Raw genomic sequence first — 27,710 nt, forward strand, 5'->3', positions numbered from 1 at the left:
CCCACCTGCATAAAGTAAATCTCAATGGCTATTCTTCCAGGTTTAGCCAAATTTGAGCTGCAGTTTTGTCTCAATAAATTTACAGATGTTTCGAGGTCACTTACAACATATCAAACATGAATGACTGTAAGGCAGAGGGCCTTTTGTTTCGGACAAAACTCCTGTGTATCATTTATCCTTGATTTGATTAATTTTCCAGGAAAAATGTTTCGACATGTGCTTTTGACAACTGAAATGCTCTAATGTAGTGCAATTTGAAGAAGAGTATTTGCCCAAGAAAAGTGCCAGTACCTTAAAACTGTTCTTAAACACAGCACCTAATGAGCCTACTGTATTTCATTAGTGCAATAGCTATTTTCTAAATTATAAAAATATATTTTTCAAATATTAGCTTATGTTTATAGTGTGAGCATCTTGAAAGTGGTTTGGACAAAACAAATGTATAAAAGGAGCAGGGCTAACCCTGAACTCTGAGGCTAACACTGAATTCTTAGGCTAAAACTCTGAGGCTAACCCTGAACTCTGAAGCTAACACTGAACTCACACGAGGAAAGCGTCGTAAGACGAAAATTCGCGGTTGGTCTGAGTGCGGCATAACTCTGAGGCAAACACTGAACACTTTATGCTGTGTAATATTTGAATGTGAGTGCAGAGTGCAGAAACCACTGATCAAAGAAACGTGATAGTGAGTACCAAAAGAATATCCAAGCAGGATTTTTATTGTGAAATGCAGTAAACCTCCTTTTACTAATGTGCTTGCATACTAGTGATCGGAATTATGGTTCTACAAAGGGAGCCGGTCTTTTCCGAGAGTAGGCTATTTCGGCTCCCAAACAGCTCTTCATTTAGTAGCCTAGCTCTTGTGCTGGTCACTGCCTAAGTAACATTCTTACTTGTTGCAAAAGTCATCTCTTAGACTGAAGCCAGCTCCCATCGGACACTTAAAAGAGCTCACAGAGCTTGCAACCGACACATCACTATTTGAAAAAGACTGAATCAATGAGGAAATGAAACAGCGTGTCTGGCTCTGTATGAGGGAGTAGCCTAGACAAATAAACTCAGGGTTTGTTGAGGAAAACCTGCCAGCGAGCAGGTTATGTTCTCAGAGTCTGTTACTACGGTAACTGACCCAGGAACTGAAAACGCTCAACTCAGGGTTAACTAACCGAGTTTTAACTGAACCCGCTATCTGAAACAGGGCCCAGGGATCCCCCAGGGTATAAAGCGATTCTTTTGTCTGTACATTTCTCTCCACTGTGTTTGAGTTGGTTGTGTGACAACAATCACAAGACCTGAATGCTGTAAGGTGGGCAGGTTGATTCCAAACAGACGTACAAGACTTGACTTTAACCTTCTTTGCATAACTATGACCTGGACGACTGAGAACCTTCACAGATATTGTACAGGAGTGAGTTCATTCAGTTGTGTGTGTGTGTGTGTGTGTGTGTGTGTGTGTGTGTGTGTGTGTGTGTGTGTGTGTGTCCCTCGGTCAGTGACGTCAAAGCACAGACTGTATATTTGTGACGATAGTGCATAAAAACATTTCATCGAGGAAGGTGCATCTGCCCAAACCGTGCTGCGTGTGTTTATGTGCATCTATTCACACTTCACAGTATGCTTGTTTGTGTATATATCTATAACTTGCATCTGCATGTGTTGCAATCATTTATGATGTGTGTTTTGTTTTTTTTGCACGTGTGTTCGGCTCTGTGCATGCACATGTGTGTGTGATTCTGAGAACAGAAAATCAGATTGCATAATTTTTCTCTCAGTCAGGGATTAAAGGTTTACAGAGGAAAAGGAAGGAAATGAGAGTTACACTAAGCAGCACACTGCTCCATCAAGCACGTGAGAGTGTGTGTTTGTGTGTGGGCGTATCTTTTTCTTTGCATGTGTTTGTTTGTATGTGCGTTGTAAAGAAAGACAGAGAGAGGGGGAGATACAGACAGACCATGCCTCAAAATTCAGAGGCTGTGTTTTGTAGCGAGGGCCTGGCAATAATTTAATATTATGAACTTTCGGTGAAATTGTATCAAGATTATATCATCATAACTCATTTTACAAGATTGTGTTGACAGTGGAACACATTGTATTGAACAACGGTTTAATTATTTTATGTGCTTCTGCTTATGTTTTCTTTAATGCAATATTCTGTATGTTGAAAAGCATTTTATTATGATTTCAGTCATATTGTGCATCAGCTGTCATTTTAAAGCATTTAAAACTAGAGCGAGAGAGAGAGAGAGAGAGAGAGAGAGAGAGAGAGAGAGAAATCAATTGATTGGATTGGTGATCAGATTGGGGCAGCGTGTAACTCGTTGACCTAGCAGGTTGTCAGCCTTTAGGGCAGCATTTTGATTCAAACATACACAGTCAAACACACTAAATACACATCCTCACATACATTCTGCACTTCTATCTCTTTTTGTAATACCTTGTGTCTTCAGTCTTGAATGTATATACTTTATGTGTATGTAAGGAAGGATGTAAAGGAAGGATGTAGCTATCTTTATGAGAGTGTGAAGCCCTCTCTTAAACAGCCAGGCACAGAAAAGCAGGGATGGTGTGTGTGTTGGTGTGAGTGTCTGGTACATGTTTGGATACTGAGATGGATTTCATTAAAAGACTGTTCTAGGAAACGGTCAAGGCAGTAGTATCACACCTGTGAATCACAAAACTCATAAAATGATTACATTGCTCCCTACTCCTGTTATAAAGATATAAAAATAAATCCCCATGTTTAATTTAGTGGTCAGTGTTTTATTGTATTATTCAAAGTCTAGGATTCCATTCGGCCAAGTGTCAGTTGTTTAGGAGTGGATAGACATTCAGATCATTTGGCCAATTATGGTAATGACTGACAACTGATTAGACCATGCTGGACCAAGTCCATTCTGGTCTGGGTCAGCTGGTGCGGACAACAGGGCTGAACTGGGACAAAAAATCGGCCCTGACATTTTTGGCCCAGGCAGCTCACCAAAATCGGTCGGACAACCCTCACCAATACACCATGGTTTCAAATAACATTTGCACCTACTGTCATATTCCCCCAAACCAGCTGAGTGGATCAGTGTACTCATTCACACTCATTTACTGAGTCTCTGGTGATCATGGAGCACACAAGTCATGCTCAAGTACAAGTAGCCTACAAACAGCAGCGTGGGATTAGCCAACGCAATGCTGACAAAATAACCTCACCTCAGCCATTAGGACAGTTAACCGACTTTAAGACTGCATTAGGAAACTATGCTAGCTACAAAAACAATGTCTAATAGCTTAAGCAGAGCTGTATGACAGTGAGTGATCACCATCAGTAGGTGACAGTCTCACTTTTATGATGGCGCTATGATTATATAATAATCATTGACCTTAATTGATGTAATCATCATCAATGTCACTACGGCATGGCACACACAAGGGCATCACTTTGTATTGCAAGGTGGTGGAGACATTTAAGGGCTCAGATTAGGGGTGTGACGAAACACCATGAGACGTGACATTGCACAAGATGAGCATTAAACATTCAATTTCCTGCATTCTGGAGACATTTTCTGCACCAGTTTATGGTGGAAATGTCTAAATGAATATTTATATAGAGGAAAACACAAAATTCAGATGGCAGGTGACAATCCAGAATATAAAAATATAATAGAATATGAAGCAGTAAACAGTAGCTTATTATTGTTTTTAGTTTTTTAGATTTTCTTATTGTGCAAATAAACCTTTTTGCATTTTCAATTGTTAATTAACATTTCCTCGTACAAGTTCTTTTTTTTAGAACATTTTTAACAAATGCTTTCGAAAAGTGATGTGGACACATCAGCTATTTCAAACAGGTCCCTACAGGTTGAGCTACTCCATGCTTACTGCTTCACCTCCGCTCTCCTCCAGCTCTCTCTGTCCCTCGGCCGTCACAGCGACTCTGGCCCTTTGCTCCACTAACACACGCCTCCTCCTCTGCCTGGCTGTGGCCACGGCTCTTCTTTACACCTTCAAGTGCCTGTGCCTGCACTTTTTCGGGTTGTGTAGCTGATGTTAAAGCTGCTGTAGCCCCGGTAGCAAACATATTGGTTATTAGGCCTCCGTCTGAAGATTTCTTTTCTTTTTTGGCCCGCAACGCAAGAAACAGATGCCAAAGGGGGAGAGGGTGGGGGCCAGTAAGAGATGTGATTGGGCCAGCTCAGTGTCAGTATAGAAAATTACCCAATGGGCCGCTGTCTGCGCTGTCTGTATGCTTTGATTCTGTTAGGGTCAGGGTTTAATCACACAGTCAAGTTTAGAAATTGAATTAAATAAACTAAAAGAGGAGAAATGAGAGAGGTGACAATAAAAAAGTTATATAGAATATATACAGTATAATACTTAAGACTATATAAGTGCAAATATTGGTGCCAGGAAGTCCAGTTATGAAACTCCAGCAGCCATAATGTGTGAACTATAGATAGTATAACTATGTAGGTAATTCTGAATAACACATACAATATACATAATAATATTATCACGTATATAATAATATACATATACATTATTATTATATATATATTATTACATATATACATACATACATACACAAATAGATGTACCCCAACCAGATGTACCCCAAGTCAGACTGAGGAAACATAGTGGTAATAAATGTTTTATTCAAGCCCTCACACTGTTTTACATTCAGATTTCCACTGAATGGCACTTGGTGTTCCTCTGCTTGTACCCGTAAAGTCAAGAGAATGGAACAGCAGGCTGTGTTTTCTACACTGTGAACAGATAAAAAGTGATCACACTGCCCACACAATGGCCTTCGACAGAAACACCCAACCCTAAACCTATTTTTAACCCCAAGTCCTAAAATTAGCTAATTAAAAGCATAAAATAAATTTAGGAGGGAGTTGAATCAAACAGACTCTACAGGATATGAGTAGATAATAAAGATGGGACTCTATATGTATAAACACAGAACACAGTTTGTCGTTATTACTTTGTTACTGTTATTTGATTATATTCAGTAAATCTGTAGGAGATTTTTGAGCATTTGATCAACATCCCAAAGCTCACCTCTTGATTTGCCAGATTGGCAGAAACCTGCAGCATTAAGGGATGGATGGTAGGATGAATGTATGGATGGAGAGATAAAGGGATGGAGAGTGGGTGGGATAGTGTGAAGACCATAAAGAATGTTCTTAAAGATGAATTTACCCTGTTGGTTTACACTCTGTTAAAGCTCACTCACTTTCCTCGTGTCAGGTCTTTGTGTGTGTGTGTGTGTCTTATGAAATGTCAGCAGTAGTTTCACGCTTTAGGACGTGTGTGTGTACGTGTTAATCCTGGGTGGATTGCCATGCTGATAGACAGTGTTGTTTACTGGTCCACCACACAATGTAGGAATCTTGTGTGTTGTTAACACAATATTCAGTAACATTTTTAAAAATTAAGAAATTCTGATCTAAAAGAAAAATTTGAATGTGATCTTTGACCACAAGTGTAACTTTGCACATTTTGTTTTGTAATTTTGTAAGTAGCTTTAAGTTAGTGTAGAAACACTGTATCTCTCTCTCTCTCTCTCTCTCTCTCTCTCTCTCACACTCACACTCACACACACACACACACACACACACACACACACACACACACACACACTGTTAAAGGAGCCTAAGGACATCTGTGATCATACAGCTTTATTAGAGTGCAGTCCCATTATTGTGAGTCATTTCCTTCCTTCTCTGAGCTGTCACTCCTCTTCATCATTATCATGTGTTAAATATAGACTCTCTGTATAACTACAGCAAACACGCTCACAAATATACTGTCTGTTAAATTCAAAAGAACACAATCTCTCGTTGAAGAAGACTATTTGTTTCAGCGGGTGAGACCACAACATCAGAAAATGCTTTTCTTTTCCTGTAACACCTGCTGGAAGGCAAGATACTACGTTGTCTATCCTTTTTTGGTTAAATGATTACATTTAGTCTAATATTACTTTTAATAAACAGTATGACACACACACACACACACACACACACACACACACACACACACACACACACACACACACACACACACACACACACACACACACACACACATAAACACACAGAGCAAGACTTGTGTGGGCAAGTCTAAGTGTTAGGCATTTGTTTGTGTATTTTAAATGGAGCCTAGGGGCTTTACAGGTTTTTAGGCTGTGGGGTGACAGATGCCCAGATGTCAGGAGGCCTTTTGGGCCGACTGCTTAGCACCCAAAGGCCCAGGGACCACAGCCACTGCAGGCAATGTGGGTCACAAACACTTAAGCACACTCTCTCTTACTCGCTGTCTCACGCAGTCACACACACACACACACACACACACACACACTTCGTCCAGACATTAGCCACAGAGCAGAGCACACTTAATGAATACAGTGTTAAGCCTTGTACACCAGACCAAGGGACTTAAAACACAGTGTTCTGCTGGACTTGACCCAAATCACTGTCTGCTGAGTAGAAGCTCATTAAACTCATTTCAATGATAAGACGAGAAGCAAAAGCAAATAATATTAAGTTTCTACGCATTGTGAAGCGCAGGTTTCTAGTATACCACATTCCACGTTACCCACCTTTGATGGTGGTCAGGTGTTGTGTTTGATGTGAACAAGGAAAAACCAATTGATTCTCACTGCATCTGTCTTAGAATAAACAGTATATTTAGGTACAAGGACATTTACTGCAGCTGTGAAATCGCAACAATTGAATAAAATAAGAAGAACACATAAAACATCACACATAAAAGAATTAATACATATGTTTTCAAAAACTGTATAATTTCTTTTATCATTCAAAAACTCTAAAATGTGGATTCGTTAATTTTATTGTGCAAAATTAACGTGATTTATTTTGCACCAGCAAACATTTTGTCACAGTTTTGTAGGTGCTCTGTGTTTCAAATGATGACATATAAATTGACCAGGAAATATGACCAGGAGATTATCTGTTAAAGCTAAGCAGGTTTATGGCTTGTGGGATAAATGAGAACTTAAATCTCTTTGAAGCGTACAGTAGCTTTCTCGTGTACAGCACGATGCCTGGTTGTGCAAGTCAAGAGCTAGCATTTAAACACACAGTATGTTTGCTTGGCCAAAATCTTTTATTGCCCGGTTTCACTGAACACTCTGACTGTTACACAACTTTGAAACTATTTTACTCATCCATCAAAGCAAGGCTAGCCTGGATAAGATTGTCACAGTGCCTACATTGAGACTACAGTTTCTTTAGCGCATGTTTCAAAATTACTCTAACTTTTAATTACTTTTTAAATTCTAATTTGTAAACTGCTGTGCTATAGGACTTTTTTCAATCACCATGACCTTATTCTCCATATTTTCACTGCAACCTCAACCTAGCTCTAAAATATTGCAGAACCATTATATTGTTAGGCCAACCCGTGACCTTAGGACAGTATGACCACCTTCTTCCATCAGTCGATTTCTATATCTAGATAAATATAGCTAATGTCTCTCTATGTTCAGCTTTTTGTAGCATTGTGGCCCTTGTATAAGATCTGGATCCTTCTACTCACTACTCTGTGATTGGTGCTCCCTTGCTGTGCTATCAAGGTTAAGAACCGTATTGTTAACACAAACCAAGCACCACCTGCTGCCACTTCACATTGAGAGCTATTGATCAGTAAAAGACTCAGAGGCTTTTAATAATAAAGACAAATAAATAATCGGCTACATAATGATTCAGCAAACATTCATCATGTACAGTGGCCATTTTTACAATCACTCTAAAACATGTATCACATGGTTTTTGCTCACATATATTTGTGTAATGAAGTCGTTTAGGATCTTTTCTTACTACTAACTTAAGAGATCTCTGGAGCTCTCCTAACTTGAAGACCATTTTTAAGTTGATTAATATGGAGCGCCTCTGTTGATTGAACCACAACGGCAGTGATTTGTTTTCAGATTGGGCAAACCTTCAGCTTCCATCATCAACATAAGTTACTTTCGTTTTACAGGAAAAAACACTTATGTTTTCATCAACTTGCTTATCCCATGGTGCAGGTATCCTAGCCAAAATTTGTATTACCGTATTTGCGCTGGCTCTGCTTTGTTAAAATATGTGTATTGTTAAATTGGGCTTTAAATATGTGTAATTGCATGTTTTTTTACTCAGTTCACTCATGATGTGTGGATAAGATACATTCAATATCTTTGTGTACTATTTAGTGAAATTATGAGTTTGGATGCTAATGTGTGCATCCTCCAGCCTATATTGCCATGCATGTACTGTGCATGTATTTAAACTAGCTGCGTGTTTATATTCATTGTGTTGCTCCTTCACTTAATTTTACATACAGCACAGCTTGCTACCGTGACAACTGTGGCCATGGAGACTCGTGGAGCATCTGAGGAGAAGGCTCTGAACAGGAGACTGAGAGGAGAAAGAGAGGAAATTGAGAAAAGAGTGGACAGGAGAGCGGTCAAGAGAGGGCAGAGTGTGGATAAGAGGGGTGGAGAAGAGTGTGAGGAGAACAAGGAGGAGATAAGAGTAAGAAAAAAAGGGATGAACTTACTTTCTTACCTCTTCCTTTCATCCTCTACTTGCTGTTTATCTGTTATTAACATGTTTAATCGCACTCAACCTGCTAATTGAACAAATGCTGCTTTGATCAGCAGCAGTAATGTGTGTGTGTGTGCGTTCCGTGTATTGTCACATACTTACGGAAGTAAAATGTAGAACCATACTAACACACAACTGTTTACCTTGTATAGCGAGGCGAATCTCTGATGCGGCTGCGTCGTTGATGTTAATACCAACTCTGGATTAGTGAGTAGCTTTTGGTGGTCAGCCAGTGCCAATGCTGGCTGTTTTGACTGTGTTTGTGGCCATGCTGGCTGTTTTGACATCGGGATTATGGAATATCCACAACTAAAAATAGACACTAGCTAGTATATGTTGTTATTTGGAAAACCAGTAGAGAGAACAGAAAGGGAGAGAGGCCGCACTCAGCTGCTGCACCATCAATAAACGGACTGGACTGATGCTGCCTTAGAGCTAGAAGAGGCACAAGGGATAAAAATAAACATGAACATGGATTGAAATACAAATAGGTTTGTGATTGTGGTGTTTATTTTGTTATTCACTTTCAAATGAACCCATAATCGTTACAGCACGTATGTATGTATTTTCCCTTTTCAGTCTGATGATTAGAAGAAACTAAAATGGTTAGTTATAGACTCGTTTCAACGTCAACAGTTTAACTCTTAATCAGTGTTACATAGGGTTACCAATGCGAACCTTAACGGATACATTTAAATTGTTATCCAGCAAGGGGTTGGATTTTTTAAGCTATTTTCATGATCCCACAGATGTCTTTTGTCTGTCTGGAAAGATAAAATTATCCGGGGTGAAACTAATGTTTAAATCCAATATGTCCCCGGCCTGCACTGTGAACATTCTAGCAAAGAAGAAGAGCAGAGCGCAGCAGTGCAGTGTGTAGAGATGTTGGGTTTAGGGCTGTCCAAGACTAAGGATTTACATAGTCTAATCAGAATCGTCAAGTCCTGCCTATAGTTGACTGATAGTCGAATCATGTCATGTGTGTTTTTGTGCGCGGCGATTGCGAGCCGAAGCCAATGTTGGATTTATTCATGCACTTTAAAAACATTTATTGGAAGTTGTCAACATTAAACGTTGACATGTACAGGTGCTGGTCATATAATTAGAATATCATCAAAAAGGTTGATTCATTTTGGTAATTCCATTCAAAAAGTGAAACTTGGATATTATATTCATTCATTACACACAGACTGATATATTTCAAATGTTTATTTCATTTAATTGTGATGATTAAAACTGACAACTAATGAAAAAGTATGAGCATGTACAGCACTCAATACTTAGTTGGGGCTCCTTTTGCCTGAATTACTGCAGCAATGCGGCGTGGCATGGAGTCGATCAGTCTGTGGCACTGCTCAGGTGTTATGAGAGCCCAGGTTGCTCTGATAGTATCCTTCAGCTCTTCTGCATTACTGGCGTATCGCATCTTCCTCTTCACAATACCCCATAGATTTTCTATAGGGTTAAGGTCAGGTGAGTTTGCTGGCCAATTAAGAAGAGCTTTGGCACTGTGTGCAGATGCCAAGTCCTGTTGGAAAATGAAATCTGCATCTCCATAAAGTTGGTCAGCAGCAGGAAGCATGAAGTGCTCTAAAACTTCCTGGTAGACGGCTGCATTGACCTTGGACCTCAGAAAACACAGTGGACCAACACCAGCAGATGACATGGCACCCCAAACCATCACTGACTGTAGAAACTTTACACTGGACTTCAAGCAACGTGGATTCTGTGCCTCTCCTCTCTTCCTCCAGACTCTGGGACCTTGATTTCCAAAGGAAATGCAAAATTTACTTTCATCAGAGAACATAACTTTGGACCACTCAGCAGCAGTCCAGTCCTTTTTGTCTTTAGCCCAGGCGAGACGCTTCTGATGCTGTGTCTTGTTCAAGAGTGGCTTGACACAAGGAATGCAACAGCTGAAACCCATGTCTTGCATACGTCTGTGCGTGGTGGTTCTTAAAGCACTGACTCCAGCTGCAGTACACTCTTTGTGAATCTCCCCCACATTTTTGAATGGGTTTTGTTTCACAATCCTCTCCAGGGTGCGGTTATCCCTATTGCTTGTACACTTTTTTCTACCACATCTTTTCCTTCCCTTCGCCTCTCTGTTAATGTGCTTGGACACAGAACTCTGTGAACAGCCAGCCTCTTTAGCAATGACCTTTTGTGTCTTGCCCTCCTTGTGCAAGTTGTCAATGGTCGTTTATTGGACAGCTGTCAAGTCAGCAGTCTTCCCCATGATTGTGTAGCCTACAGAACTAGACTGAGAGTTTTGAGTTAATTAGCTGATTAGAGTGTGGCACCAGGTGTCTTCAATATTGAACCTTTTCACAATATTCTAATTTTCTGAGATACTGATTTTGGGGTTTTCATTGGTTGTCAGTTATAATCATCAAAATTAAAAGGAATGAACACTTGAAATATATCAGTCTGTGTGGAATGAATGTATACATTATACAAGTTTCACTTTTTGAATGGAATTACTGAAATAAATCAACTTTTTGATGATATTCTAATTATATGACCAGCACCTGTATATTGTAATAGGCTGTATATTAACTTTTTGGGAGAAAACTGGTAATTCTATGTAAAATCAGACGTTTAGCTCCCTCATATCGCCAAAATGGTATGATCCTTATTTCGCTGCGAAGCTTCGACTGTGAGATTGACAGTCGAATCAGGCTCCGCCCATCGAAGCATTGAATCTTTGACTATTTGGGGTTAGCCCTAGTTGGGTTTAAACATTGATGTTTCATCCTTCCAGGCAGAGAGTATATCCATGAGACATACCTTTGAAGATATAACCAGCTGCTCAATAACTGGTAAAAAATAATGTTATGACTTCTCCACTAAGGTTTGCGTAGGGAATGTTATTTGACCACTTCATGGAGAATGTACGTGTGCTGAGGTCACAAACCTTGCACCTTGAAATGAAAATGGGGCTTGCGTTACCAGATAATTTGTGAAATCAACCAGGGGTTAAAGGGTCTATGTGACTAATGGGGACAACCTTTATTTTCTAATTGGTCCAGTTTTGAATAAGCGCACTGCACTGGGCAGCGAAACAGGGCACACAAAAGAGGACAATCCAACAAACCTATTTCACCACCTCAAGCAAAAGCACCTGGTTCAGTACAATGAACCAAAAATATTTTACAGTATTTTGTTATATTCAAAAGAATATCATTATTGCAGAAATAACTTGAAATATTGTGATATTATTGTAGGGCCATACTGACCACCCGTACAAAGTACATCCACTAACATGCTTGTTTTTGCCACTGAGGTTGTTATTATTAAGTGTCTGACAACATCATGCTCTTCCAACGAACGCCGTCTGGCTCTGCCATCCCTACACACAAAGCAATCTCACTCCGGCTGTTCTCATCTGTGACACCACAATAGTGGAACTACCACACGCCATCAGAGCAGGGGCGTCCCTCTCTAACTTCAAGAAGCTCTTGAAAACTCATCTCTTCCGAGAACACTTTCCCTTGTAACACCTCAAACCCCTAACCTCTAACATTCACTTCCTGTGCTCTTCTGCTTCTATGCCCATACAATTCTCTTGTATTGATTGCACTTTTTGTTAACTCTTACTTCCTCTAGGTACCCCATTGACGCCGTACGTGCTAATAGCCCTTACTAGTATTTATTGCTGCTCTTACTAGTATCTATTGTCACTTTTAGATCTCTTACTTTACTCATGCTTTGTGTTGTTCCTCACAAACATTGTATGTTCTTTCCAAGTTGCTTTGGATAAAAGCCAAAAGGGGAAATGTAAATGTAAATCCCTATAGAGGTAAACCTTTTTTAAAGAGTAAGATCCTTGTTTAATCAGAAATGGCCGCTATTTTACTCTGTTCAAAGCCACACCCTCTTGACAAAAACAGTAATTTTACCTCTCATGTCAGCAGCTGTCTCGATTAGTTAGTTTGCGTTATTGTGTGACTTTGGTGTTTTACAATAACACAAACCAACGATCAAGGCAGCGGTAGACCAGCAACTCCTGTGTTCTGCAAGGTAAAATTACTTTTTTTGTCCACGGAGATATTGCTGATAAGTGTAGCTTTCTCTCAGTTGAGTGTTTGATTTGTACTATATTTAGCGTTTGAGCAAAAAGGGGGAGTCCTATTTAGGTTGAATGCCACAATTTGCATTAGATTAAAGTTTGGGGAAATAAATACTAATAAATTTAAACAAAAATATCAATTTATGTCACATTTATACATAAATTAATGCTTGAATTTATATTATAATTTTTAGAGCATTTAATGGCATATTAACTTATTTATTGAGTTATTTTTGATTTATTTTTGAATTGGGTAGTTTCGGTCCTCCATATACTGCTGCTGTGTTGGTGCCTTTTTGCATTAGAGAACATGTTAAGGTTAATTTACTCAATTTAGTGTGCTGAAATGAGACAGAAACTGATAATTCCAAGCTGCACCAGGCATCGTCTAAAAAAAATGTTTTTTCTTGAAGTTTTCCAAAGACATTTATGCAACCTTTGTTATAGAAGCTCAAAGGTTATTTCGAGTCTTTGGTCAGTAATATGTTGATAATATATCATATTCATCAAAAAGATACACTATAAAAAAAACTACAATATAATGTCTCAAACACAATCACGCAGATTAAATGAGTCTGAGGGAAGAAGTATCAGTTTAATAAGGAAGCGGCAATTACAGCGTTCTCTGTGTATATATCTTATGTCATTCACATTAAATGTGGCATCACAAGACAGACAGCCCCATCCTCGGGGATGAGAGAGATGTGGAGATATAAAGAGAAATTGGAAAAAAACAGACAGGGAGAAAGAGAGAAGCAGACAGAGGAATAGGGACGCCGAAAGGGAGAGACGTGAGGGAAGGAGACATGCTGTAGAAGAGAGGCGGGAAGCTGACAATATAAATCACATCCCCGTGTTTCTCTACTTCTGCCCTACTGTGTGCTCCAGGACAAAGTAGGATTATTGACAGTTTTCTGTTCTTCCTGTGTCAACCAGCTTGTGTATTAGACCAGGTGTAAATCTTATATGAAGCCATGAAGTTTTTTTCCCAGGATTTCATGTGACCTATGTTGTCCATTGTTTGGGATCATTTAGATTTTGTGGGTTTTTTGACAGTGAATTTGATGAAATTGTGAAATCTCCTAAAAAAATAATGAATGTACTATGTTTAATGTAAACACAGTTTTTCTCAAAAATATAACATGCAGAGAGAAAGAGAGAGATGGACAGGTGAGCAAAGAAGACCTAATTGCTCTGTTTACAGGTTGCACTTTTTGCGGGTGTGTGTATGTGTGTGATGATAATCCTACATTACTTTTTCAAATTGAAATTTTAAAGAAGCTTTGAATGTATTATGAATTTATATGGGCATAAAAGGACTTTACCATTAGAGGATAAATGTAGATTTAAGAAAAACACTCCATTAGTCTTAAGTAAGAATAAGAAGAGCGCTAATGGCGGTGAGACTGGTGGTTATGTTGTAGCAATGAGCAGCACATCCTCAGCCTCTCTGGCAGTCATTAATCTTGTTAAGACCAATGGGAACACAGGCTAATAGGAGCTGATTAGCTTGCTTCTGGCCGCCTGGCTGATTCACCTACATGCACCCATTCACTTGATCATGGCCTCACACACACTAGCACACTGACAGAATCACACTGACACACTCTCGAACGAGCATGCACTTGCAAACATTTGCAGGGTTTCTCCAAGAAAGCTGGTTAACAGAGGTGATGCTTGCCACAGAATGTTTTGGCAGAAAGAGGCAGAGCTGAGGCTCTGTGCTTCTCAGAGTTAGAGTCATCATATCAATAGGTATTGAGGCTTAAATTGAAGTCTAGCCAAATATAAGTTGCAATATACTGTTTAAAGAATGATGCTCACTCTCCTGCAAAATATTAGGGTTCAGGTTTGTATTGGTTTAACTGCTTAAATGCAGTGCATCTGTATCCCATCATCTATTTTATCAAATTAAATGAACAAAATGACTACTATTTACCACTAGTTACATTTTACAAAAAGTAGAATCCTGTATTGGTTCATTGTAGGGCTGTCCCCGACTAAGGATTTACATAGTCGAATCAGAATCGTCCTGCTTGTAGTCGACTAATACTCGATTCACGTGTGTTTTTGTGCGCGCCGATTGCGACCCGGTGGGCTCCGTTTTAATCTTGAGAAGCTGCAGAGCGGCAGTCTCTATTCATTCAACTTACACTGTACATTTCCTGCTAAGCTGAGGCTTATTGTTGACCCTTTTCTCTCTCTTTCTGTCTCGCCTACCATTCACCAGTTTTGTGTGCATGCACACAACTGCAACTGACAACTGCACGCACGTCGCTATTTAAAAACTATATAATATTCTTTGTGTGGTTCATAAACGGTGATAAATTATCCGAAAGTCTCGTGAGGTGCGGACAAATCGGCACAACACTGGTGAAGCTGGGGCTCTGTCTCTTCAGCAAGTGTTCCTCTTCTGCCACTGCACACACACATGCTACGCCTACACATGCGCACTGACGACCCAAGATTGGGATTACAATTTTGGATTTATTCACGCACTTTAAAAACATTTATGGAAAGTTTTTTACATGTTTATTTACAGTATTAAATGTTGAAATGTATATTGTAATAGGCTGTATATTAATTTATTGGGAGAAAACTGGTAGTTCTATGTAAAAACAGATGTTGAGCACCCCCATATCACAAAAATGGCATGATCCTTGTTTCACTGCGAAGATTCGACTGTGAGATTGACAGTCGATTCAGGCTCCGCCCATCGAACCATCGAATCTTCGACTATTCGGGGTCAGCCCTAGTTCATTGCAAGAACTTTCTCACAATGTTGAGACCTCAAGCAGAATATCAGCCATACCATATGTTCTTCTTCTTGTCTACCGTATGTCATAGATAATTCAAGGTGTTGCAGGATTTTGTTTGTGCTCAAATGTTTATTGTTTACATTTACATTTACATTTAGTCATTTAGCAGACGCTTTTATCCAAACCGACTTACAATTGCTATATATGTCAGAGGTCGCACGCCTCTGGAGCAACTAGGGGTAAAGTGTCTTGCTCAGGGACACAATGGTGGATGGGCCACAGTGTTTATGTAGGGAAGGAAGTACCAGCACAATCACAGAATGACATAGGGCCAACAACTCCAAATGTGGTACAGAAGTTTCTCTTACAACCAAAATCCCTTGTTGCCCTCCTCCAGCCCTCTCCACCTCAGCCCTCTGCCCCCTTACATGATAAACCAAGGCTGTGCACATAAAAACCAAGTACAGTGACACAAAAACAGACACCAAAAACAACTAAAACATTTACCCTTTTCTCTAACCCCATCCCTCTGACATAAACAGACAGCATTTAGGCACAAAAGTGTTTGATACTTATGCCAATTTCCTCCATCATCCATGACAATATCCACAGAAATAGTCCAGGTCATACATATAGTATAAGTATATGAAGTAACCGTAAATGTACATATAGTATATATGTATAACATTCTAAACTGCAAGCAAACACAGCTGGAAATTTAACCACATCTCTAATAACTTATATTTATTCACACTTCACAATCTAGTTTATGCAACACGAATAAATACAAATTAAGTTTTATTTATAAAAAAAAGTGCTATAAAAAAGCGACTTCCTGTTTATGTCACGTGACTCAGTCTGACATCATCGTTCCTCTTGGACATTACCTCTGAGATTAGCCTGAACACCCAAACTCACGCACACAGACAAACACACACTGGTCTGAACCACATGGCATTGAGTGTTATGTCAGCTTGTGTTATCGTCACTTAGAGTAGTGGCATAGAGTGAACCTGCATCTGCTGTGTGCGTGCGTGTGTGTGTGTGTGTGTGTGTGTGTGTGATGCTCCCAGCTGATCTATTTGGCAGGTCAGGCATGATGGTGGTGGCGGGCCAGCCCTCGTCTCTGATCAATTTAAGCACACACACACACACACACACACACACACACACACACACACACACACACACACACACACACACACACACACACACACACACACACGTATATACAGAGTTGGAACAAGGGGGACTTTAAACGTTTATTTTTTACCCAAAAGGGCAATCGGTTTTTGCAGCAAGATATAGATACAAGATGATAAAATACCAAAAGGCTACATAGGTTGGGTACTGAATGTTGAATTAAAAACAGTGGTCCCAGGTTAACCTTCCCAATCATAGGATTGCATAAAAGAATAAGAATAAATAAAGTGGACTGCAGTCACCTGAAAATCAATGCGTTATAAACATTCCTCAACTCAAGGTGTGCATGAACTACCAGACAGAACAGAAAATTAACAAAAAACAGTTTACCACTCTGGACCTGTCATCTCAGATCACTCATTCTCACTCTTTCTGGATATCTCAGTCCTGCCAGAGTATTTCCTGCCTAAGGTATCTGGATGGCTTTATTTGGTGGAGCTAATTAGCATAGTTTCAGGAGTGGGACCACATATCAACCACGTCCTCGCCAGCATTGCCATAAATACCCACACGTCCCAGCTCATCTTCTTCGCTCTCGTATTCTGCACCCCCCCCTTAAAGGGGTCCGTTGTGCCCGGGTGTCTATTAGAATATAGAATGTCTATTCAGCAACTGCAAGCCTCATACATCTTTCTGTTTCGATCATTAATAATTAATTTAATTGTACCTGTTGATTATTAATATTATTATTAATTATAATAATAATATGATTACTATTATTGTTATATTATGTCTTTATTGTAATACTAGTCTAGTAGTATTTTTAGTATTTTATCTTTTACGTATTTTGATTGTAATTTTTCTGTTCTCTATTAGCGTAATGAAAATCTAGATCAGGCAAGCTTTTGTCCTTATGCCTTATAGGCCTTTCAGACAGACTGCAACTACCGCACCACTGCGCTATGAAACCCATTATTTTCAATGGCTTGCAGGGTGGTTTGTTGCTGCATCGAGCAAAGCCCAGTGCACCGCTTGGCGAGCTTGCACTCAAAGTTCTAAATAGTTTAACTTTTGCATTGAACCCAGTGGCAAGCGCAGCGCAAATCGCTTCCTATGTGAAAGAGACTGTAGCGTTTGACAGGTGTACTGCACCAGTCTTTTTTTAGTCTAATAAATAAACACAATAAACTTGGCTTTCTTTGGTCTCAGAGGATTCAGTCCTGGTCTGAATCACTGGGATTGGCTCAGGTTCTGGTGCTCATTCCAGACTCAGCTAATAGGTCCACTAAATCAGCTGCACAGCTAACTGAGCTAACTAGCTAACAGCAGTTAGAAGCACTGATGACATGATATTTGATGTGCTGCCCCCTATTTTTTTGGAGTATGAGTTTGACAGGGGTAGAGTCTTCATTCGTACACAGTGTACCTTTAAAGATTTTCATCAGGGCTTAGACAGAAAATTCTACCTTCTCCTTAAAAATTTCATAAAGCTGTAATATAAAGATACATACATACTTAAATATGTTGATATAAATTGTGAAATATCATTTAGTATCATTAAGTTCTTTAAATGTCCTTAAAACCGCACTCATAAACATTTGTGCAATCTTTTTCATTTAGGTTTGGTGAGCTATTTTGCTGGGAGAACGTATTCTACACAGCAACACCTAACTTTCTGATGCAATGTGATAAAATTCATAATTTGTTTGTGTTTTTACTTGTAGAATGTGTACAGAAGTTGATTGGACCAACTTACCTATTCTTTAAATGTTGACTAATGAAATCATTTCCTGTGTTTAGTCTTCTTGCAGCACTTGTTTAACGTAATTATTAATTTTAATGTTGAATGTATTATATTGATAGATACTGATATTTTTAAACCATATATAGTGATTTTTATGTGATCACTACTGCTGCTGAGCTGCACAAAGAAGGAATATAGAATCAAGTCAAAAGAAGGCAAAGAGATCTCTGTTAAAAATCAGTCATTTCATGCATTTGTTTGTTCATTTCTGTGTATTCATGCGTGTTTATCTGTCGACTTGTATTTGTGTGTCTGCTGATTTTAATGCACGACGGCTGTCCTCAGCTTCAGTGAATGTGTGGCTCAGCCCGTGTGACTCATGGTCCTGTTCAAGACACTAACACTTACAAATGTTTCTACTTCCATACTTGTGGGGATCCTCATTGACATAACTCACTCTCAAGCTCTAACCTTAACCATCACAACTGCACACCTGACCTCAACACTGACCGTAAACTTAAGCCTAATTCTAACATTTCCCCAAGTCTTAACCAAACAGCCCTTTGAAGGATTGAGGACCCAACTTTCCAAAAAGGTCGTCATTCTCAAGGTCACTTAAAAACTCTAAATAATCCTCACAAAGATAGAAGTTAAAGATCACACTTCTTAACATTGTCAGAATGAATATCAAAAATGTAATTGTCTTTTTTCTTGCACTATTTTAGTGAACACAAATCTGTCTCACATCCTTTCTTTCAGTTTGTTAAACAACAACTGACTCTCAGCATGCCAAACATAAACAAAGATAAATGGCAAGAAGGGATGGAAAAGTAAGGGTGGCAGAGAGTAACCTATTCTCTTCCTTCAGGCAAACAGCCAAGCAACTGAGAACTGACAAACAAAATAATAATAATTACACACAATCTTCATTTATAATCAATGGATGAAACAAAATCGAGCATCTAAACCACTTTTTAGCCACATAAGCACTCATTACAACTAACTTTTGAAGTCACAGTGAAGTTGATTTTGGTTCAAGCAATTGTGTTAGTCATAACCAGTCTTTGGATACAAGGGGACCAATACCAAATGTAGATCAAAGCAAGTGTAAGCCCAGCTGGTGGACTACTGTATTAAGTGCTGATTGTTACTTTTGAGCAAACTCAAAATGTGTAATGGCTCAAATAACAAATAATTAGAATGCACATAATACAGGAAAATGTGCTGTAGGGCAGAGTAAGTCTACTGGATTTATCATATGATACATGATGCATATCAAATTGCAATTTGTGGTCATTGTTAAATCCAGGAAATCATGTTGAATAGTTCATATGGACTCATCAGCTATGCATCATCACGACACAAACAAAGAAATTTGTGATAGTTCTCCAAGACGCTGTTCACCTCAGGAGGAAGCTGCTCTGGTTGCTTAAAATATATATTTTTTAATTTAGTGTTGTCATTTTGTAAGATGATCTATGAGGCCATTGAGAAGCACATTATTGTGTCTTATAGGGTTTTTTATGTTTGAGAGACATAATAGAGGAAGAAGATCTAGGGAGAAGAAGCACTGTTTTAAAAGTCTGTCACGTTTCACTCACTCTGTTTTAGTATCATAGATAACAATGAACGTTCTCTTTTAAAGGAATACTTCATCAGGTCAGCATTTTTGGAATACTTTCTTGTGCAGAGCACAAAGAGTAGGAGCAGGGAGAAACACCTTTCCTGGCTTTTTCCAAAAGTAACAAATTCTGCGTCCTGGCACCCCTAAAGTTCACTAATGAACACATTAGAGCTTACATCTCAATGCAAAAATACTATAAACTATGTTTTCTAAAAGCCACATTACTCTACAAAACATTACTGTAGTATCTATGGAAGAGATTAGAAAAATTAATCCAAAATGAAACAGACAAAATCAGATAATTAATTAAGTGGTCATGCGTGGTGGGGAAGTGCAAAAGAATTTACTTGTTAGTATAACTGCAAAGATTCACACAACATAATGTGGCACTTGCAGAGTACAGCCAACTCACCACGGCTGCTACCAGTTTCTCCTATTAGAGAACACTGTAATACATTCTTACCATTTTACAGCCTGATGCAGATTGTACTATACAGTCACCATGCAAACAACTGCTACATCATACAATCGGATTCACTTACCCTGCAAAAACAATTCTACCTTTGTAAAGTTTATCATGTTCATTTTATGGGAAAGTTGTAAAGTTTATCATGTTCATTTTATGGGAATGAAAAATGTCAAAACATAGCAGTAGCAGGTAGTTTGCTGTGTTGTGTTGGAGGACAATGATCTAGTTTTTTAAACAATAGTTTTGCAATACAAAACAAGCCTCTAGAGGACTGACACCTTTTAGCCCAAACTCTTGTCTATGTTAATAGCCAGAAAGTTTCATTGATTTCTGAGTTTACCTGGGTTCACAAAAAGGTTATCTGTGAGCTGATGGATGATAAACTGCCAATCTTTATTTCAGACTTCAAACCCACAACATAATGGATAACATAATTTCCGGCTCCCTTAGTGAAGGGTTAAATACAGGAGATGAATCTTGCTGCATGTATGAGACAAATAAAGAACCTTGAGCTTAACATGCCAACTCAATTAATCTTTTGTTAAATCATTACATAAAAAAACCCTTCATTAAGGACCAATCACTGGTTAATGTGACAAGTTGATTGCATGATCAAGAACTTTTTTTCTAACATCGGATTTTTAACCATTTAGAATGCAATTTATTACAGCACTGTGCATGAGCAGTCAGAAGTTTGGTGAAGGACACTTACACAGGAACATGATCTAGTCTGTACCAAGTATTTATTTTGTTACCAAGGGCTTGAGTTAATGATTTTATTACAGTAGAGGTTTGACTGAGAGAGTCCTGACTTTACATATGGCAAAGAGTCTTTATTGTGCATTTTGAGATGAAATAAAAACTTGATTACATTAGTTTTTATTTCATCTCAATCCCTCATTGAATAATTCTGTTATTCAATGAGGGATTCGTTTGAAAAAGTAACATAAGACTAGTAAGTTGAGCATTTGTCCCGACAAAGTGTAGGAACTGAAAAGGTGTAGGAAAGGTTCATGTTGATGTCTGAGTGTAGGAAAAACCAGTCAATCATCTATTGTACAGCTCAATCTCAAGTGGTAGATAGAGAGGCTAAGACTGACTAGCATGTGGCAGAACCCTAATTGTCTTCATATTCACAGTACAAGTCTATCAGAGTGTTTTTATCCCAAGCTGTACCGACAGTACTGCAATGACTCCTGACTGAAAATAATGCCCCACAGTCTCTGTGGATGTGAAAACATCATTTAGGACATTTGTTCATCCTTTCTACAGGGTCTGTAAGCTATCTTGGCTTCAGCAACCAAAATTTGTTGTCCAGCTCCCAAAACAGAGGATTTGGGAGCTTACAGGAGGCACTGCTGCTCCTTCAATCAATTAAGCTGCTTTGTTTTGTCTCTGCTTTGTGTGCCTGGTCCTGTGTACTGCTGTGGTTAGCTGTGCATGGAAGGTGAAGTTTAAGGGAAAGGAGGACAATACTTACGGTAGTCCTCCTACCTTCACCTTATATGTAGCCAGTGGTAATTGAAAAACAGGGATGTAGTGTTCATGGATTTTTCCATAGTTCCCTGAAGGGACTTTATTGAGGGAACTGTGGTTGGACAATATTAATGAAGGTAAACACCCCCCCAAACATATTTGTACGGAACTGGGCTCAGCTGCCTTCCGGTGATCATGGCTGGACTGGACCAAGAAGAAGTTCAGTTGGGACAGGAGAGGCATTAAGCAGGAGAAGAGCGAGAGGGAGGTCAGGCATCAGAGAGCCAGCGGCAGCATGTAGTGCCAGAATATTTTCACATCTAACTCGGTTAATCAAGGGTTTATTTCAACCAAACCAGAGTTGGTGATGGTGGAAAGATTAACCACTATGGTTTTGGTGAGTTGTATGTTGTTTTTGTGGAGTGTGAAAGAAGTTTGTTTTGCAATGGGTTAACAAGGCAATTTGTTTGGTGAATGAGAGAAACTTGATTATTTTGACATAATGTCAGAACTTCTTCACATTCTGTTGATAGTTAGTTCATGTTTAGAATTTTTTAAACAAAAAATCTTGACACACTAGACTAGACTAATCTGGAGACACGTAAGTTGATATGTGCCAATATATGAATGACTGATGAGGGGAATGGAATCCAGGTGTGGAGATGGATGAGGAAGCTCAGGTGAGGGGACAGGGTGGAGAAAGGAAACTGTAGGGCAGGATGCAGTGGCAGAATCTGTAAAAAACATGAAAGATGTCTCTATCAAGGTGAACTTCTGACAAAATGTGAAGTTCTTAAACATACATAAAGCATCTATAACACTGCTCACTCACCTTTTACGTGTGTTGCTGAGATTTGAAGGTATTTGCTGGCTACAAAAGATGTATAATGTATTTTTTTCAAAATATTTAGGTTAAATGTCTGAAAACTCCGATTTATCTAAGCAGGTATGCTGCACTAGACGCCGTTGTCTTAAGTATCTCAACTATTCTGCCCACACATGAAACAAGCCTGATTGGCATGGCAACGTCATTCCTATTACAGCTGTACTACAATCACAGAAGGAGATTACCACATTGCACTAGTGAAGTGTTTCTCACTGGGCTTGGACACAGGAAACAAGAACAGCTGGACCTAATAACTTTAACTGTTTCATGGATCCTTTTGTGAAGCAGTTTAAATTAAACAAAACAAAAACAAACTCAACAGCTCTCTTGCTCTTCAGCACAGTATGGGCATTGCATTTGCCAGAATACTGCCCAGTTCAGAACAAAAGGTTGTCGGTTCAGGTGCCACTTGTCGTCTCTCTCTCAACCCCACTCTAATTCCATCACATTCTGTAGAATCAGGGTAAGGCCTGTGCCATGTGTTACTCTCACACACTCTTACGCTCACTTACTATCCAGAAACCCTGTGATTTAATATTTTTTATGTAACATCATGCATTTTAGCTATCATGAGGTATGTAATAGGGCAGAGTGCAAAGACTACTGTATTACTTTTCTGCCTATAAATATTAAATCCACTCCTGGTTCCTGCTGGAAGGAGAGGAGATTACATGCAGAGCACGTCTCTTCATATTATTCTTTAGTTTCCTAAACTATGGGCTTAAAAAATAAGCGTTTCTCATGGGTCCTCATTTAGTTTGCTGAATGAGAGAAATGGCAGGACTGAAACTGTCTAGAGTCCCAGGGTGAAACAATATTTGTTATTTTGAAAAGTGCACTCGAAAAGAGTTTAAAATAGTTGAGCTGTTCTTTCTACATCAGTAAAATTAGTTTATGTATTGGTTTTTATTTACATGCTAAGACTAGAGTTTTAATGTATTAGTTAAAACTGAAGTAAATCCACAATCCAGTTCTTCCACTGGAGCGCTTTTAATAGGAAGAAGCTGCAGGAAGTGTTGTGCTTTCATTAACAGCATTGCACACATGCAACTTCCCTCTGAATAATAAGAGTTATCCTGCATTTGTGTAGGCAGACAAAATCCTGGAATACAGTGGACTCGGGCATTTAGGAAAGAAATTACTGTTTGTAAATTTGTGTATAATGGAACTCTTGAATTTATATAGGGCTTCATCACAAAGTATTTATTGAAACACAGAGATTAAGCATCACTTGATAAAACTATACTAGTCAGACAAGTACATTTTATAGACAGGCCAACACTTTGTGTCAAGGTAATGATGAAAGTATGTAAAGTTGCTCCGGAATGAATGAATTTTAGAAATGTATAAATTTTTTCTCTTTATGTTGATATTATTTTTAAACATCTGACAGTTTTGTTAGGTGTCAATTTTGCTTATTCTTCCATGTGCATTGTTTTATATATATATATATATATATATATATATATATATTGTGTGCTTGTGTATTTATTCAATTTGTAAGATCATTTGTTGTCTCCATTGTCCTGCAGTAATCTCCATTCTTCAGACACAGCCCTGCTGATTATCAGCCTTACTCCTGGGTCACAACCTTAATGCAGTTGAATTTAACAGACAGATACACACACATACGCACAAACACTTTGTCAGCTGTTCACTAAGCAGAGGAGTGGACATTGCAGACCTATGTAAACAGGAGGATGGAGCAAGAATGTTAAATTGGATGGAGGCAGGTGTGTGTTTGAGGCTCTTATCAGTGTGAAACAGCTCTGAGTCATGGCACTTGTTGACCTTAACAGGTCATCACCCAGCTACTGTAATGGCACACCACTCAACTTACACCAGTGAACAGCTAGAAGCCAGACAAAGACATGACCATTGTAGAAAAGTCAATATTTACATGACAGCTCAGTTGATCATCCGAAGCATCTGGGCTATTCTGCAGTATAAAAGGACCACAGTAGTGATTTTGGATGTTTTGTCTTCTGGCCCATTAATTACAAATCAGTACTCCTGAATATCTTGCAAAGCATGGTGTGTACGGTAGGAGAATCAAATGACAGATGCGGGCTTGAATCGTGTAATGCATGTAATTAAGTTATAATTGGTGTTATTGCATTTTAATCAGTTTGAACTGGAAAAATTTAAATTTTGTTAATGTTTGGAATTACCTGGATTTCAGCATAAATAGGTCATAAGATGTGATCGGATCTTCATCTAAGTCACAACAATAGACAAACTGTGTAAACTAATACCACACAAACAACTATATGATTTTATTAACACACTGTATAAACATTCACAGTGCAGGCTGGAAAAAGTATGAAGATCTGATCACATTTTATGACCAATTTATGCAGGTAATTCCAAAGGATTCACATGATTTTTCCTGCTACTGTAATTATTGATCATCCTGAGATAGACATGAATGTGTGTGCCATATTTCATGCCAATTTATCCAATAGTTGTTGCGACATTTCCTTAAAATCCTCAAATTATAACCTCATTGGGCTGCTAGATGTAGAGTCAGCGTATCACCAAAGCCAGTTAGGAGCCATCCTATAATAGTTAGTTACAGTGGACCAAAGTTGTGGATTGACATTGCCATCTCTAGAGCCATGCTGCTTGAATGGTTAAAAATGTATGCATGTATGCATTACGATGAATTACACAACAAAGTTTAAAGAAAGCACACATTTTTATACTTTCTCAAACTTAATCAATGCAAGTGGCTACCTGAAAAAAAGAAGACATTAAATTAGAGTGCATGCAATGATAATATCCATGCAGTTCTGGAGCTAAAACTTGAAAAAACAAACTGGTGGTAGCTGTTTATATAATGGCTTCTCCTTAAGTAGAGGAGCAGCCAAGTAGAGTTCCTTAGTGTGGCTGTGGCTTAGTCGCCATTGCCAGGACTGTCTACAATCCCTGTGTGAAATTGTCTGTTTGGTCGGCCTGCTGTCTTTCAGAAGCGTGTGTAATACTGCAGGTCTCTTTGCTCGCTTGTTGGTGTGTGTATTACTGTTGTCCTCAGTGTCTTTCAGGGTGCATGAATGTGTGTGTATGAGCCTTTGTGCATGTGTGCAATTTGTGTGTTTGTGAGAGAGAGAGAGTGAGAGAGAGGGAGAGAGAGATAAGTAGCTTTGGCAATATTATTGCTATACATTCATGCCAATAAAGCTAATTTGAATTTGAATTTGAGAGTTTGTGTTTGGGAGAGACAGAAAGAAAAGAAGCGTAAGGGAGGTACATAGGAGAGTGAAAGGTGTGTCTGAGAGAGAAAGAAAGGTGGGAGGTGAGAAAGTGAAATAATATGTAAGCACAATAAATAGATGTGTGCAAAAATTCAGGGACATTTTTCCATTCCCAGTCACATCGTTGCCATGGAAACATGCTGATGATACAGCAGGACATACAGTATGATTGAAGAGTTTTCATCTTTGGGACGACTTTCCCCCCCCCAAAATGTATTTTTATTTATAACATCTTTGTTACTTAAGTTGTCATTGCTTTGCTCATCTGTCAGTCAAATGGTGCCAGTAAATGCTGTGACATCTTTTACCTTGGATTTTGTTCTCATGAGTTCCTTTGTCTGTTCATCCACTGTGACCATCACAATGTGAAATGCATCACTTCCTGTGCTGTGTTTATGAGAGTCACCGGAATGCATCAAAATGTGGTCCAAGGCACAAGGGCTATAATTTCATACAGGTCTTCTCCGCCCACGTCCCTCCATAAAAGGCCAGTGTTACATGTCTCATAATGCTGCTACAATATGAAAGCTGCGATTGTTTGAAGTTCTTGTATGAAGTTTGAATAGATTTTTTTCTGTAAATGTCCATGAAACTTGAGAATCATCTATGGTTTTATATCAAGAACACATTTTAAAATGAATGTGTTTTGTCAGCATCAGTGAGAATTGATACTCTCAGACTTTAAAACACAGATCATAATATAAACTGGAAGACATGCACAATATGTCATGTATATAACAACATAATTATGTTCAGTTGCATATATGTAGATATTTTTTACCCTCAGGACTAAACCAGAAAATTTCTCCATGTCTCCAGAAAACCACTTTTTAAAAAAAATTAGTCTGCAGGGAAAAACACATGGTGGAATGAACGCCAATAAAAGATTTGTAGCCCAAAATAGCTTATTCATAAGTGATTTGTGATTTTTTCATTAACAAATAAAATGGCTGCATATAGATATTGTTGTTCAATCTCAAGTCTCAGAAATCTGGACCAACCAAATGTCTTATTAGGGCTCTTACTCACGTCCAAGTAAGCCAGACATTTACTCAACCCACTCATGAGATTCACTTCCTTCCCTGCATGTAGATTTCCGATCTGATAAATTCATCATTTATCTCTCTTCCCTTTTGCTCCCTCTCCTGCCTATGTCATTAGTAAATTAATTTAGCCGTGCATTGCTGCTGCTATTCTGGCTACATCACTGAGCTTTATTACACACATACAGAGATACATTCGAACGTATTTAACACTGGTTGTGCACACTACAAATATATACCTCAAATACCAGTCAACTCTCTGAACAGTACATGTTAGAACATAATTCCTTATTATAACAATAAGTATCACTGAGCTGACAATTTGGTCAGTCAGTCAATGTAGAAAATGCAATTTGAAAGTGTGATTTTTTTTACCCCCCCCACCAGCAGACATCTTTGTTGTTTTTGTAAGAAAAACAATTATATGCTTTTGCTCTCATTTGTCACCCAGCACCCAGGAGGGATTCACTAAAAGACATGGTAGAATACTGTTTTCCTGCTGCAGTCACTTTTTACTGGCCACTATTTTTTCCCCAGTGTTTCAGTCAACATGTCTTCTAGATATGATGTGCAAATCAAACCTCAGCATGCAGGGTTTTTTGCAACAGGATTGAAAGATTGAAACTGTGGGTATTGTGGTAAA

The 27,710-nt window shown here is 38.7% G+C and overlaps 1 protein-coding gene across 9 annotated transcripts in view; it reads left to right on the forward strand.

Annotated features, from left to right (window-relative positions):
• Positions 1–27,710, forward strand: part of cacna1db (calcium channel, voltage-dependent, L type, alpha 1D subunit, b) — a 96,282-nt gene that overhangs the window by 14,955 nt on the left and 53,617 nt on the right. Inside the window, exon 1 of one of the 9 annotated variants that reach the window (XM_046057252.1) lies at positions 8,432–8,525. The exons of the other annotated variants lie outside the window; for them this stretch is intronic. The gene's annotated coding sequence lies outside the window, so the exon portion shown is untranslated. Of the gene's footprint in view, positions 1–8,431; positions 8,526–27,710 lie in introns of those variants that run through there. 9 annotated transcript variants of the gene reach the window in all.

Source organism: Micropterus dolomieu, linkage group LG08, assembly GCF_021292245.1.
Source record: "Micropterus dolomieu isolate WLL.071019.BEF.003 ecotype Adirondacks linkage group LG08, ASM2129224v1, whole genome shotgun sequence".
NCBI lineage: Eukaryota > Metazoa > Chordata > Actinopteri > Centrarchiformes > Centrarchidae > Micropterus > Micropterus dolomieu.